Source organism: Coenobita brevimanus, chromosome 62, assembly GCF_032717465.1.
Source record: "Coenobita brevimanus isolate Jiangsu-jjx chromosome 62, ASM3271746v2, whole genome shotgun sequence".
NCBI lineage: Eukaryota > Metazoa > Arthropoda > Malacostraca > Decapoda > Coenobitidae > Coenobita > Coenobita brevimanus.
In genome coordinates, this window is record NC_137015.1 from 39,592,869 (window position 1) to 39,608,503 (window position 15,635).

The following is a 15,635-nucleotide window of genomic DNA, read 5'->3' on the forward strand; positions in this document are numbered from 1 at the left end:
AGGAAACCCCAACCGCCCTTTGGAAGTAGACCTGTGTGGGTCACATCCAGTTGGAACACCATAACTCCCAAGACCATCAGTCATCTAAAAATTGTGTGAGGGCAACAGGGCTAAAGCATTACATCAATTCACAGCATGAAGGCCCACCCTTATCTTTCTCCCTATGTACATCAGTGTCCTGTCCTGTAAAGGGGAAAGTACACTAGTGCAACAGGGGAAATACCAGCACTTAAACTTATAACTACCCCCCCCCACACACACACACTAAAAGTAATAATAATAATATTAATAATGATAATATCAACTCACTTGATGTAGTGCTGCTCTCAGGTGTCTGCCCTTTCCTCTCTTCCATCCTCTTCTGTCTTTCTTTCCTTCATTCTTTCCTTGTCCTTCTGCCTACGAGTGACTTTACACTCCCTCCTCTGTCTTTCTTTCCTTTTTCTTCTGTCTGTGGGCGACTCTACACTGAGTGACAAGCCAAATGGTTTCCTGTACACCAGGAAACCATTTACTATGCTGGGTGGTAACCATATAGCCAAAGTTTGGCACCTGGTGGTTTAGTGGGTAATTATTGCGCTCCAGTCGGATTGAGCCGGTGAAGGTTTATATCCAAGGGATGGTTGGGGTTGATTGCTCATGTAATGCCACTTAGGGATGAGTGAGGCTGGTCCCTCTCATCTTAAATGTCGAGACAGCTGCCTAGCCCCGGGCTCCTACGCTCCTCATGGGGCAACACAGGATTGGATGATGGATGGATGGATAATATGTGTGCTCTTGGTTTGAATTGCAGCATGAGTGAATCAGGTCACCTTAAGTGTGATATATTGCAGAAGCCCTGTTACTAAGCATGACTGCCTGTGCCTTTTTGTGCTGTAAACATTGGCTCACTCTTGGGCTGAAATGGACTCAACTTTTCTTCCTCTGTGCATTGAAGCCTTCATACTCAACAATGAAAATAGACTGTAACAAAAATAAGTTCTTGTAATCAACAGTGAAAATTAGGTTTCATTCTCTCTCTTAAAGTTAAGTACTACTGTAGTTATTTCAAAACTTGTTATTAACAGGAATATAGGTAGGTTGCACCATGCTGCAGCGAGTTTGGGTCATTATAGTAAATAATGTGTTGGAGTAATTATCAGGACTACTAACCCGTTGAGCCCAGAAACACCATTTTCATTTTATTCATGACTTAGATGATTTTCTTCAGCGTTGGTTAGACTTCGCAAACTGGAGAGATTCAGTATAGCCTTAAAAACCCATTCAGTAAGAGACCTTTGCATTCAATAAATGGCCTTTTCCTTGTTCAGTAATGTCTGGCAGCAGCAAGAATAGAATGAAATTTGCATTTTTGGATATGGAGGTGTTAGGAGTGCTTGATTTATAGGGATGCCACAGTAAGACCCCTCTATTTTGGGCTCCTGATTTAAGTAATATACTGTTAGAATGTTACAAATTGGTCTGTGTATTGCTGACCACATATGACTCCATTTTAGCTTCATTAATTATACCTCTCTCAGGCCCTTGGTGCATGGTTTCAGGTATTGCATCTTTGTTACACATACAGTAATCCCTCTATTATCCAAATATCCAATGCCTGGATGCTGTGATTTGGCTGTTTGAAACCATTCTTCTTACATTTTTCCATTTTATTCACTCAAAATGCATGCTTCCATGTGGAAATTATGGCCGTGTGAACATTTTCTCCCAGCTGGGCAGGAATAGCCCTGTGGAACCACCCTCTCTGGCTGGGTAGCTCACCCAGCGTCCGCTAGAGACCCCCTCAGTGGTTCAGTTCCCGTGCAGTGACAGTGTAACGAACAGCTTTCGGACAGTTGTCTTGGCAGCGCACATGGTGGCTTTTGTGGTTGTTTCCCACCCGCTTCAGGCCTTGCTATTCCCTGCATGCCTGTTCCTAGGGTGTGTGATGATGGCCCCTCCACCAGGGAAAAGGATGAGGGTAGTGCTGACTATGGAGAAATGGGAGATCCTGGGTAAGACTGATGCAGGATGGTCAGATCATGAGTGTTGATGTTGGTTTTTATTCTACCTTACTGTATTGTACCATTATTTTATTCTGTTTTACCCTGATTTTATTCCATTTCACCATTATGTTTTGTGTGCCTACTGCATTTTTCTTGTGTAGGCAGTTTTTCATGTTTTTCTCATGTCACTGCAGGGTATGGCCCTGCAGTGGTGATTGCTTGCCTGTGGTTGATGGGTTACTTTGTCCATGGTATTTGCTAAGCTGTGGTTTGTAGGTCTGCTTGACCAGATACAGTAGTGTTAAACAACAGGATCAAGTGTTGTATGATGTACTGTAGTGGCCTTTTACACTGTCAAAGTTATGTACGAAGGGGGGCCAGGGGAGAAGTCCATTATCTGGACAGAGCCATGACCCTGACATGCCCTTGGTTCTGTTACGTTGGATAATGTAGGGATTACTCTATTTATCTGACCATCATCTTTATAACCCCACTTCCTCCTCATAGATCAAAGTGGGTAGGAGCCCTAGTTAGTTTAAAGGGATGTTGGTATATTGACAAACCAAATAAAAGGGGTGTTACTGTCTGTTATTTGTTCACATTATCCTTAGGTTTAGCGCAGGGTGACAGGAGTGATAGCGAAGGAATGCTCAATTTCCCGCAGTATGGTTCCAAGGTGAATACTGCTTAGGGTTAGTTACTCTTTAACCCCTTCAGTTCCACAGTGTATTTTATTCCTGCTACCCTAAGATTTATTTTTTTTAGCTTAGGGGGAGAAATTAGGTTGGGAAAGGGTTTATAGAGACAGTTTCTAATCCTATTACTACAGATGATCTCTCCTGAAGTAACAAAATCATCTGGAGGTAGCAAGAATAGTAATAATAATAATAATAATATTAATAATAATAATAACAATACCTGTAATAATAATGTTTAAGAATTGGATTCAAGGGGTTAACAACTTGTTTATTTCATACCTTATTACTGAGCCGTTGAAAGCTCATTGCAGCATAGTTTTGAAGTTTAAATTATACAGCTTGATGACATTACATAATTATATTTCCTTTGGGCTATCTTGAATGTGTAAAATCCCGGTGAATGTGAACAGTATGTTAGCTTAGTGTGCTGTGTGCAAACTGGACTTAGTAAAGATATTTATATATATATATTTTTTCCCAACTGCAGAATGTTACAAATTGAAATAACTGTTTCCAAGGCTGTGTATGTTTGAATAATCATGTCCAGTTAACATATAGCTGAATGCCGCACCACAGGAGAAACTGCAAAGACTGAAGCATTCCTGGTATATTGCAAGAAAACAATAAATACTGTATGTATAATGTGCTGTACATTGTTAAATTCAGGGAAACTGGCAGACCAGTTTTTAAGTAGCAGTGGAGACTATTAATAGTCTTTTTCTCTGTAAATTACTCTTGAGTTTATTTGCAAAAATAAAAAATAAATAAAAATAAAACAAAGGAACATCAAAGAACGTAACACATAACAAGGACTTTATAATAAATTTTAGTAGTAGTGACCTGAATGGATACACGAAAATGATTGTGAAAGCTGTATTAATGGAATGGCCTGAAAGAATGTGGTATTTATAGTCTGTGTGTTATGTATGTGGGAGATGATAGGATTGACTGTCTGATGCAATATGTACTGTGCAGTGTCCTAATATGTGACAATTATAACTTTAGATAGGATAATGGTTGAAAAGTTCCTTGAGCATTGACCCAAGAAACTGGATTAACAGAGAAGTTTTTAAGTGTGCTTTGTGAAACCAGACTTTAGAGACACTATTTCTTACACAAAGGTACAGAATAATGAATATGGTAGTAATTGAACAGGTATACATCAGTCTATGGTGGTTCTTGTGAGTGCTATGTATATACATTTATTGAGTAAGGAACATATGCTTTATATTTACTCCGTATAGTATCATTTTAAGTGTCTGGTGCCACCCTCAATCTCATGCAGTGAGCATATTCCCCCCCCAAGTGGATGTGTAACAACGCTTTGAATTAGCTAACATTAGTAACTGATTGCTTGATAATACATGTAAATACACCCTTAATCTACTCAGTGTGCTGTAATGTATTACATTGTGGATGCTTGTATAAGATAAAATTACTTTAATCTTTGTAACATATTATTATTATTTCATTAATGGTGTTGTACATGTTTGTAGTTATAAGCATATGTAAGCTCAAGTACTATACAATGGCACACATAAATAAACCGAACTGATATTGTGATGATGTAGAAATGAGATTTACCCTGTGAAATCACAATTGCTGTTTGTATATTACCACATATAGATTTTGGGTGCAATTTGTCCAGATGGCTGAAGTAGATTTTCTTACTGTTTTTCCCTCTTTAATCATACAGAAATAATGACTACCATGTGTGCATTTGACAGTGGATTGGGATACTAGCCATGGCTTGTTCAGTGTCAGCCTCTTAAATTTAAGGGATTTATTATAAATTAAATAACATTGACAGTAGCATGAACAGAATACTATAATTAAAATATAATGACATATTGATACCAAGAAGAGTTAAAAAAAAAAAAAAAAAAAAAAAAGAGAGAGAGAGAGAGAGAGAGGTGCTAAAGTAGTAAAAAAAAAAATGTACTAAAGGAGTGAAAAGTGGCTGCTTAGAGTTAGAGGGTTACAGCAGCTATATGGATGCAAAGCGGGAACTTCAGAATGAAACTGGAAACTTTATGTTCATTATGATGTGTCATGTATCAAGTACTCAAGTACTGTACTCTATTTCTTTTATGTTCTAAACTACCCTTGTCCAGTGTTTGTTGTGTGTGTACAGTATTTGTTATTGCCCGATCAGAGTCCAGAGCGTTCTTACACATTCCCATAGTCAACTACAGTTCACATAAGGATAAGAGAAATATCTTGCATCTGGTGGTGCATGTGCGGCATTATCCTGTATAGTAGCTTAAGAGTGGAAAGTATATCAAAACCTCATTATAGCAGGTCCATTTAAATGTGTTGCTGAGTTACGTTACATTGTCAGTTCATTGCTCACTGCATTATCACAGTCCCTGAAGTAAGGGGGCATATGGTGGATATTTAAGGATTCATTTTAAGGGACGTATATTTTGGAGATGCACAACTATATGTTCGTATCGTTGTCAGCTGAACATGATTAGAGGGCAGCGTCACAGGGCTATTTTAGTTACTAAGTTTTATTTTTAACAGTGTTATTGGGGTAGCTGAGGTCTCTATCCTCCTCAAGATATAACATTTAAGAATGCATATTATGAACCCCAACCACATGTTAGGTATTAATTGTCCAAAAGTGAAGTGATGTCTTTCCAGATTTATCAGATACTGTACTGTCAAGCAGGATAATATTTTGTGCATGTGTTCTATACTTAAGATAAAGCTGTAAATTTCACATCATTGAATCAGGTCACATACTGCTTTCTAATTGATCATGCTGTACATTAGGAATGTCTGCTTTGTTATTATTACAGCACAGGTATGCAAAATTTTAATCTTCCCGTATACTGCACCAAATTAAAATTTTTAAAAATAATCATAATCATCATCATCATCCAGACCTCCTTTCGCACCCTAGGGCAGGATAAGGAGTAACAACATCCAGACAGGCTAAGTTTGCCTAATTCAATGGTTCGCACTTCCATCCAATCTTCATTCAAGCCCATGGAATACTGGCTCCATCAGATAGGCCCCTCAAAGTTTCACCACTATTTATCATGAGGTTTAGCCAGAGAACAAAGTAATTTTCTAACCATACCTTGTTTAATTATCTAAGTTTTCAAAAAGGAATCTCCCTAATGTCACTGGGTGTGTTGGTGTAGCTCTCTGTCATGTTCAGCCTGGCAGGAATCATATCTGAGAGACCCTCGAGTGTTATAGCCTGGAATACCACCAAGTTCACCATTGATCTGCCCTGTCCTTGCCAAGCTTACTTCTCTGTGAGGATACCCATGAGATTAGTAAAATCATCTGATTGTAGCAGCAATAAATTAAGAATACATGAGGGGGGATTACAGTATTGTTCATTTCTATTGAATATGTTTTACTAATTTCATTTCCCTGTTGTTAGTGTCTGCTGGTGACAAATTTGATGTAGGTTTGGGGGTAAGGTGGGCAACATTTGCAAGTTGGCAGACCCGTACGTAATTTTCCCCATAAGATTTGTTCAATCTAACTTGTGGAATTCTCAAATTGCAGCCTGTGCCCAGTCTTATAAGACTGTGATTTAGGAAATTCCACTGTATGTGGCATAACTGGGGAGTCAGGTAGATCTAGAAAATATGTGTTGGGCAGTTCCAGTCTCACACCCAGGGTCTCCTCCATATCCTAATGTTACTTTTAAGGCTAACTTGTTCTACCCGGCTTGAGTCTCCATCGCAACTTTGTTTATAACGTCTTGAAGAAGGTCAAACAACAGAGCTGGGATACTTTAGATCATAGTTTACAGCTTTGCTTTGTCTTAGTCTCCTCTTTACTTTGTTTTGCATTACAGTAAAACCTCACTATAATGGACTAATTGGGGCTTGAGCTATACTGGAAAAAGTGAAATTCCGATAAAAGCATCATTCGGGCTTTCCCCTGCTAACCCGGACTTTTTTCAATATATCAGGCATTAGTCTGGATTGCATGAATGGTTTTCAAACTTTTCACTACCATTACAGTACTATACTGTACTGTATTATACTTTCACTACAATAATCAAATGGTGTATATATAATAATACTGTACTGTATACTGCGAAGTGGTCAGGGAGTCAGTCCTGACTGCTTCTGGCTTTATCGAACTTTTTCTGATATACAGTATAAGAATTTAGTCCGGTAGCGAATTCCGGTCTATTGAAGTCTGGTCTATAGAGGTTTTACTGTATTTCTTTGCACTCCGAAAGTGTCAGCTAAACGACTGCCTGCTGAGATGCTGTAAATCTTTCCATGTTAACCTCTTCATCTCTGTTACATCCTCTGTAACATTTTCTTCATAGTTTAAAGTAAAAAATATCCCTGTTTACTCACAAATTTCCTTTTTATTTATTTTTTTTTTTTTTCCCCCGCCCATGCTTCTGTTAAGCCTTCTTCAAGCTTTATCTGTGATAGTCGTGTGTTACTATAAACTATTTTTTAATGCATCAGCTGACATTGTTAGGCAGGGCATGGAGAGTCAGTCGTGGAGAAGTAAATAAATATGTTTTTGTGTACCATTTGGTTTGTTTTTCCTTAGGAAGAGGAAACAGCAGAATACTAGAGACTGTTTAGATTCCAAGAAACAAATTCATACAGCAAAAGAGATGGCTAATATTTTAATATTCTTGTTATTTTACTCAGCTTGGGAGAGTTTTCAAACTGGAAGAGTTAAATACAGGTTCCATTAACTCTTTCACTACAAAGATACTCTCCAAAACTGAATAAATTTCTCTGGTTGTGGTCAGAATAAACTATAAATATATCCTTGGGCTGTGTGTCAAATGAGTGCAAGAAAAAGAAATGGTTCCCTGACCCTTACTCTTGCCCTCTGTTCAACTTGCAATCATTTTTCCTTGATATCTCATGATGATTTTACTCAGCACTGACTTCTAGAGCTGGAGGGGTTATAGGCAGCCATAATAAACCCCTTCAACATGAGAGGTCTTTTTAAAATGAATATCCTCTGGTGTTATGAAGTCTGGCAATAGACAGATAGAGATAGACTACATGCTCAAAGTAAAAAGGATGTCACCTGGATTTGGGGGGTTATTGTTATGGCCCCAGTCTCATCTGAATGTGAACCTGGTGGCTGGCAGGCTGAAGCTGCCGTCCTACAGTTCACCAGCCTCCTTTCTAGAGATAGGGAGGGAGAATATGAATATTGTATAACCAGGCAGCACCAGCACAATTCTCAGGGCTAAATCTTTTCACAGGTAATTTTCTTTCTGTTTACAAATGCATGCATTTAAGGAATACATTTCCTTTCAAAAAAAAAAAAAAAAAAAAATGTACTGCACACATTTCAATAGTACAACTGATCCCTTGAACATGAGGATGTATTACTAAACCAGACAGTTTTTGCTGAAGAGGCTTTTCAGACTGACTGAGGTGAAAGTGCCTTCACTGACCCTCCTGTACTATAATGTTCCAAGCTCAATAAAATCACCTGGAAGTGCTGTAAGAAGAATAAGCCAATATAATACATCATTTGATACCAGGGGTTAATCACAACTTCCTTGACAAATCTTTACAATCTGCTGTTGCTAAATTTGGATGGTTTTAGTTGGGTAAGCCCTCTTGTACTGAAGGGGTTACTGAAGGCTATCTCTAACCCTTCCAGTTCAAAAAGTCTTTGAAGGTGAATAAAACTGCCTGAATGTAGCATGAATAAAATGCAAAGCTGGTCATCTGATGGATACAGGAGAGTTAAAAAACTGGAAAGAAAAAGGGAAACTAATGAAACAGTTAACGGGATGTATACATGCAAATGAAAACAAATGATCAATTGTACCTATAATAATTTATCAAGCACCACAATAATGTAAAGTGTGAGCAAGTCAAAGCAAATAATGATAAATAATAACTATAATGAACTATCTATCTATACAGTAATAATGGCTGAACTACTATTTCTCAAAAGTGTCAATACACTACTAAAATTTGACAGGTGCTCAAAAATTCAAAATAATATGACAATCAACTCATAAATAGCAGTGCATTATAACAGTGTGCAAATTATCCTTGTACAAAACTGAGGCATGTATACTGCGAGGCCTGTATACTGTACTGTATGGCATGACACTGATGGATATAAATGACAAAATATACATACAGACAGTCCTCATTAAATATTGGCAATGTCTTCTGAAATAACACAGTTAGATCCACACAACTGATTAATGCACATCAGGAGAAACTGGCAAATTGACTTTAAAGTTTCCTATGCAACTTCAATAAGCCTTCGTTAAGTAATACTGTAATGAGGATTTACTGTATTCACTAATATAAGGTAAAACTAATTAAAATATTGCAAAACAGAAGGTCTGGTATAAATGCTAATGCCTAGACAATACGATATATTTATGGGTCACATAAACACAACCAATATGTGCAATCAAACATAAAAGTTTGCCAACTGTCCCCTGCCAGCATTCTGCCCTGCCTTTCCTATTTCTCATTCCTCCTCATGTCAAAGAGTATTCTTCCTTCTCATACTCTGTTGTGTCCTTCAAACTGCTATTATCAAAATTTTTCTTTTGTGTTATCAAGTGTACTGAATAACACTTTCCACTGACACAGCCAGCAGGGATGTGTTGACGAACCTTTGTGATAGTACAGACAATCCTTATTATATGTCAGAGATAGGTTCCACATAATGCAACCTTTTCCACACAACTGGTATTGTAAATTGGGAAACAAATTTATATTAATTAAATGTGGATAAAATAGTTTCAAAAATGGCAACATATAACACAGACTTGCTTATTCAAATGCATTCATGACCAACAATAATGCTTACATAAGAAAATGCCCATGTGTGAATTGTGATAATATAAATACAGCTGAGATTCAAACACATACACATGATGAGCACCTGCATAACTGTGATTCTGTAATAGCCATGACTGTAATTGGATGGATCATTTTAACACCTGCCAGTTGATGTCGCTTTATTTCATCCTGCCACCTACCAAAGTCTATTCAGCTTAGGAGAGCACCCAAGAAGTGATGAGGTTAATGAATGTACTATATAACTCCTCCAGTATGAGACATCTTTCCAAAGCTAAATAGAGGCATCCAAAAGAAGCCAGAATGAAACTGATATAAACATCCTTCAAATGAAAGATATAATTACAAAAATCACAGAAAAGTAGTTTGGGTATTTTAATTATAGAAACCACAATATAGTCACTGGAATTATTTTAGCGATAGAAACCACCAAAAAATGTGCTTGGCAGATAAATCAACATTATTATTATAATGTACATTAACATTTATGACAATTTACTTATGGTATACGACTGACATACATTGATGAATGCTGCTCCATGAGTATTAATATCATATTATGCTTCCTATAACACAAAATTTATACAGAGGTAAGTCAAATGGTTTCCTGAAGCACTTAAAACCACTTACAATTTTGGGTGACAGCCATGTAACCAAGAAATGGACATGTGGTGGTCTAGTGGGTTAAAGTGCTCGAATCAGGGTTTTAAGATTAAGTCCGAGAAATGGCTGGGGTAATGCAGATGAGGGGCAAGCAATTGGTCCCCTCACCTTAAATGTCTGTACTCTATAGCCTTACCCCAAACCCCTTCTCTCCTGTAGCATGAGAGAAGGGGGTTGGGACAATAAAGGTCTGAGAGTTTTTGCAATGAGAACTACTGTAAAAAATACATGTGATATGTTCTTGACTTTACTATGATTACATCTTGAAAATTAGGTCCTACTGCACATTAAATGGCTGACTGACCTCTTTATTAGACAACTAGCCAACAAATTTGCACAAAGGTTGAGTTATGCTGCTTGCTGAGAGATATGTCTGTAGTTCTGTACATATTTAGCCTTTTCAGTACAATGACATCTTTTGAACTTTGTTCTTACTACCTATACAATTTTGCTAACATCTGGAGGAGATCCCTCTGAGTGGAGGGGTTACCAAAGACAATATATGAAACAGTATGAGCTGAAGACAGACATGCAACAGTTTCTTTTCCTACACAATACAGTACAGTACAGTCACCACTCGCACAACGTGGGAATATTGTACCTTGAAGCTCCCGCTTATAAGAAAATTCCACATTATAGGGCCATATGTTTACAAGTTAAAGGGTTTCATGGTACCCAAGCCACCCACAAGTTCACCTTTTGGGGCAATTTTCAGGGTTCTCTCCAGGACATTTGCTTACCTAATGAAGACTTCATTACATACAAACACTAGAAGATTCCCCATCTTGATTGGAAATGGTTGTGGGCTTGCTGGAGGTAAAAAAAAGAAAAAAAGAAAAGAAAAGAAAAGAAAGTGCATAGACCACACAGAGCATGCATGCAGCCAGACCAAAAGGAGAAAGTAGGCTCAACTGGGGAAGGAATTCTCAGTGGACCAGGACGACACCCCGCGCTGACTCATGACAGCCATACATCATTCATTGGATGATGCAACCCGCATTATGACTGTCGCTGGCCGTGTTACGTATATTCCCACTGCGTTATGACCCAATTTTTCCGCGTTATGACTGTTTGAACCATAATTTGGGGCCTCTGGCAGCGTTATCTATATCGTCGCAGCGTAGTACGGTTTTCAAAAAAACTGGCCACCTCCCTCCACCCGTGTCATGTCTATCATCTTCGCATTGTGACCATAATTTGGCCTCAAATTTGCCTTCCGTGTTATGTGAGTTTCGCGCACTAGGATCGTGTGTTGTGCGAGCGGTGACTGTTCTGTATTTCTGGCAACGAAATCTCACATAATAGGAAACTGGTATTTGTCTCCCTTCACTTCTGAGCTCCTCATATACACCAATTCAAAATACCTTCTCTGAGCAACACAGATTTGCCTGGAAGCAGCATGAATAAAAATAATAATAACAGTAATTTTTAAAATGGGATTTTGTTGAAGGGGTAGCAGGGCTCATATTGCACAGAGATAACCTATGAGTATCTATGCACCTTCACTGGGATTCTTCATATTAAAATAAGTGAACTGCAACATCTATGTGCATAAAGACTTAATTCTCTGAATGCAGTGACATGTTTTTCCATGTCATTTCTACTAATTACAGACCTTTTAATTCAGTTTGGGAAAGGACTCCCCCCCTCCATTTATTTAAGCTGCAGGGGTTAAGTTAGTCTTCAATAACCTCTTCACAGCCAGAGATATTCTCAAAGTTGAATAACATTTGTCTGATGGCAGCTTGAATAAAACTGAATATATGTTACTGAGTCTGAAGGGTTCAATGGTAATCTAAATGCCCATGATCACTGAGTAATGACAGCTGTACATCTTGGCTGGATTCATATAGTCAGAGTACAATATATTTATAAAGGAAGGGCTATAACACACAATACACCAACACGATACATGTTCTTAGATTGTCATTCAAACTGTAATTCTAATATGTAACACCAAACCCAAAAAAGCAAAAATGAAATATGATTCCCTTGACTTTTATATTTAAATACTTGCTTGAACTCCTTATAATGTACAGAACTATCCTAATTAAAGCATATTAACCTACTCATACTTATGTGAAAATAAGTTTTCACCATGAAACAAATGGCTTCATAAAAATTAGGCACCTCAAACTACACATAAACTTTTTAAAGCCCATTAATAATCCCCATCATCAAAGCATCTTGATATGATTTAACTGTCTCTCATCAGCTACCAACTCCACTTTTACCTATACAATTGGGGACAAAAGTTTGTCTAATGTTTCACCACTGCTACTTCTCAGTTTCCTCTTATGGCCAATACACCTAAACTGAGAGAGGTGAAGTATGCTCCTCTGCCTGTAAATGATATATATGAACCTAGGAGGAAAATGATGGACATGTGCTAAGTGTATGAGATGGAGTGGAACAGCAGGCCATGTTTTATTCCCAACTGTATGGTAATTTACACAACTAGCATCCATAGCAGTCATCTATCACAAGGTATCAGCACATGGTTGATCATTCAGCAACCCACTCAATCCTATAACACATATTTCTTATTTTCTGCTGCTGCCAGATGAATTTCCTCAACTTCAGGAGAAACTTTTCAAACTGGACAGGTGAGGTACAGCCTACATTCACCTTTTCCCTGCAACATATCCCCCACTGGGGAAAAAAAAAAAAAAAGGCCAGAATATAAAACACTGGTCCTCAAAATGAAGGGGTTACCTTATTATCAAGACCAGAGATGCCTTTTTTTTATATCTTTAATCCTGCCATATTTTACCATTTTTATTCAGCTTAGTACATACTTTTCAAACTGTAGGGGGTAGATATAGGCTAAATAAACCCCATCCAAATAAGAGGTCTTTCCTAAGTTGAATAAAATTGTCCAGCAGCAGTAGGAATAAACTCAAAACAACATCACCCAGATTCATGAGGCTGATATTATAGGACAGTACTCCTTTTGCACCTCACACTGCTATCCTAAGTACTTATTATATACTGTACAGGTAATGCTATACGTCATCCTCTGTTCACATGAAAACTAATGGTGATTGTCCAATGAGAAGAACATAACTTGTACAGTATGTAATTCTGCTAATACTGTACATCAAAATGATACAGTATCATTTTAGTAAGCACTGTATATAGAGCAGGAAGTTACTGATGAGTGAAAACGAAAGATATGGACCAATACATTAAAATATACTGTATTGTACAGATTATGCAATGAAAATCACAGCGGATACATGGCCCTAACCTACACCATACGTGTAATGTAAAAATATAAATGTCATACTTAAGAATCGCTGCACTACTCATGCTAACATTTCTGAAGCATATTTGCCACATACGGTCAATCCTGCAAAATAAATACACTTATAAAAAGCTACTGACCATGAATAACTGGAAAACAAGACTAACTTACAAAAAGCACACTGATATCTAGTGGCAACTCTACATTAATAAATACACAAAAACACTCAATTTACAACACTAGAGTACTTACAGCAAACTACATAAAACTGATATGCCCTTGCCGTACTTTTTGGTTTATGTACTGCACGTGCATAAAATCTTAAAAATACACATTATACTCGCAAAAGCACACTCAGGCAGTCAATACATAGAAAAATTATACCCTCATATGGAAAAACTGCAAGTAGCTTTGACTTGATTGGTCTTTGCCATGCCAACTGTGGTACTGTATTTTCTGAATGAACATTTACAAGCCCACTGTAATTTAGTGCCCTAATACAGTAAACTCTCAATTATCCACTGTTGCAATATCCAGCCCGATGCAATATCTAAGACGCTGGCAGATCTATGAAATACCCGGCGTAGTGGCGTGTCAAGCAGCTAGTAAGTGGTAGCCAACCAGTTCTGTATTACTGTACTGTATCATTATTTTAATGTATTTTATGCTTAGTTTTCATCTTTTAATCAAGAGAAAGTCTTTAGGATAGAGGGTCGAGACAGATAGTAACATGCTATCCAGCTCGATGCCAAATGTTGCGCCCATGGGGGATTCTATGAAATATCCAGAGTTTTGCATTATTCGGCATAGGGCATGGTTAACTTACAATGGATAATTGACAGTTTGCTGTAGCTACTCCTCTTTTCTGAGACACTGCCATGACTCTAGGCAATGTATTTCACTCAGAAAAGAAAAATAACCGATGAACTAATAGTCAGGGCAACTACATCACATGGACCTTCTGAACACACAACTTTTCCCAATGAAGGTACAATATTTCCAACTGACCAATTCACAGCACCGTAAAAATTAAGACACAACAAACATACAGTACAGGTATTCTTCATTCAATGATGCTCTTCTCAATATCGTTTTGGTTCAGTGTTTCCAGCATTATGACACCCTTTTTTGGCAAACAATATTCAATTTTGTTTTAATGATGCCTCAAGGCAAACATATGACAATTATTATTTTTCTGAACTATAAAAAGAAAATTAGGTGAGCATGTGCACAAAGTAGTGGCCCTGCTGGGAGCAAATGTCAGTACAGCTCAGCCCGCCAAGTACAGCATTTGCCGTTACAGTATTTTTTTTCCCCACTATTATTATGAATGATATACATCTACAATGGTTAACAGTGGCAGTATGCAGTGCTGTATATGGCTATGAACTTTATATTAGTTGGTTTAAGACCTGGGTTAGGTACAGAGTATCCTTCACAGGACCAACAGTGGGGTCCCAGCGATATATCCCCACTGAACCCATGTTATAATGTGCTTACATATTACACTGCTAACTATTATGGTTTGAGGCAATGTAACACTATCATTTAGTGTCAGATGCCTGAATGCCCTGTAGTTCTCACCACAACCTCAGTACAAGAGACTTTCAACCCCAGACTGATGCCTGTATTTTACCTGGAAGCCTCAACAAACTCTACTCTTCAAGATGCCACACCAAGCACACATTCCTCAGGCTGGATGACAAGAAAGGACGTCATCTGGTTCAACTGCCCATGTGAGTTTTCCATTTTAGACTATAGGCACACATTAAAGGATAAAAAATGATCTACACACAACTCAAAGTATCTATAAATAAGCCACTTAAAATTACAAAAGATTATATAAAAAAATTACACGGGGATTTACAAAAACAATGAAACTTAGACAATTAACTCTAGACATCAATCCACATGCCAACCTTCACTACTATCTTTGTAAATCTTATCACAATTTCAATGTCACCTGGAAATATACACAGGGTCACTGTGTACCTTCATAACACCTGTTCCTTAGTGACACAGTTTCCACCTTACACCTCACTTGCTCATATATGCAGTGTACATCTATTTAAACAGATAGTTTGCATCAGTACTAGGCTGCTGTTGTGGCCCCAGGGTCATCTGGATGTGAAACTGGTAGGTTGCAAGCTACAGTCACCCTTCTACAGCCCACCATCCTCCATTCAGGGGGTAGGATGGGAGATAAGAGACATCTGTACAACCAGGCAACAGAACAACCTGGTTA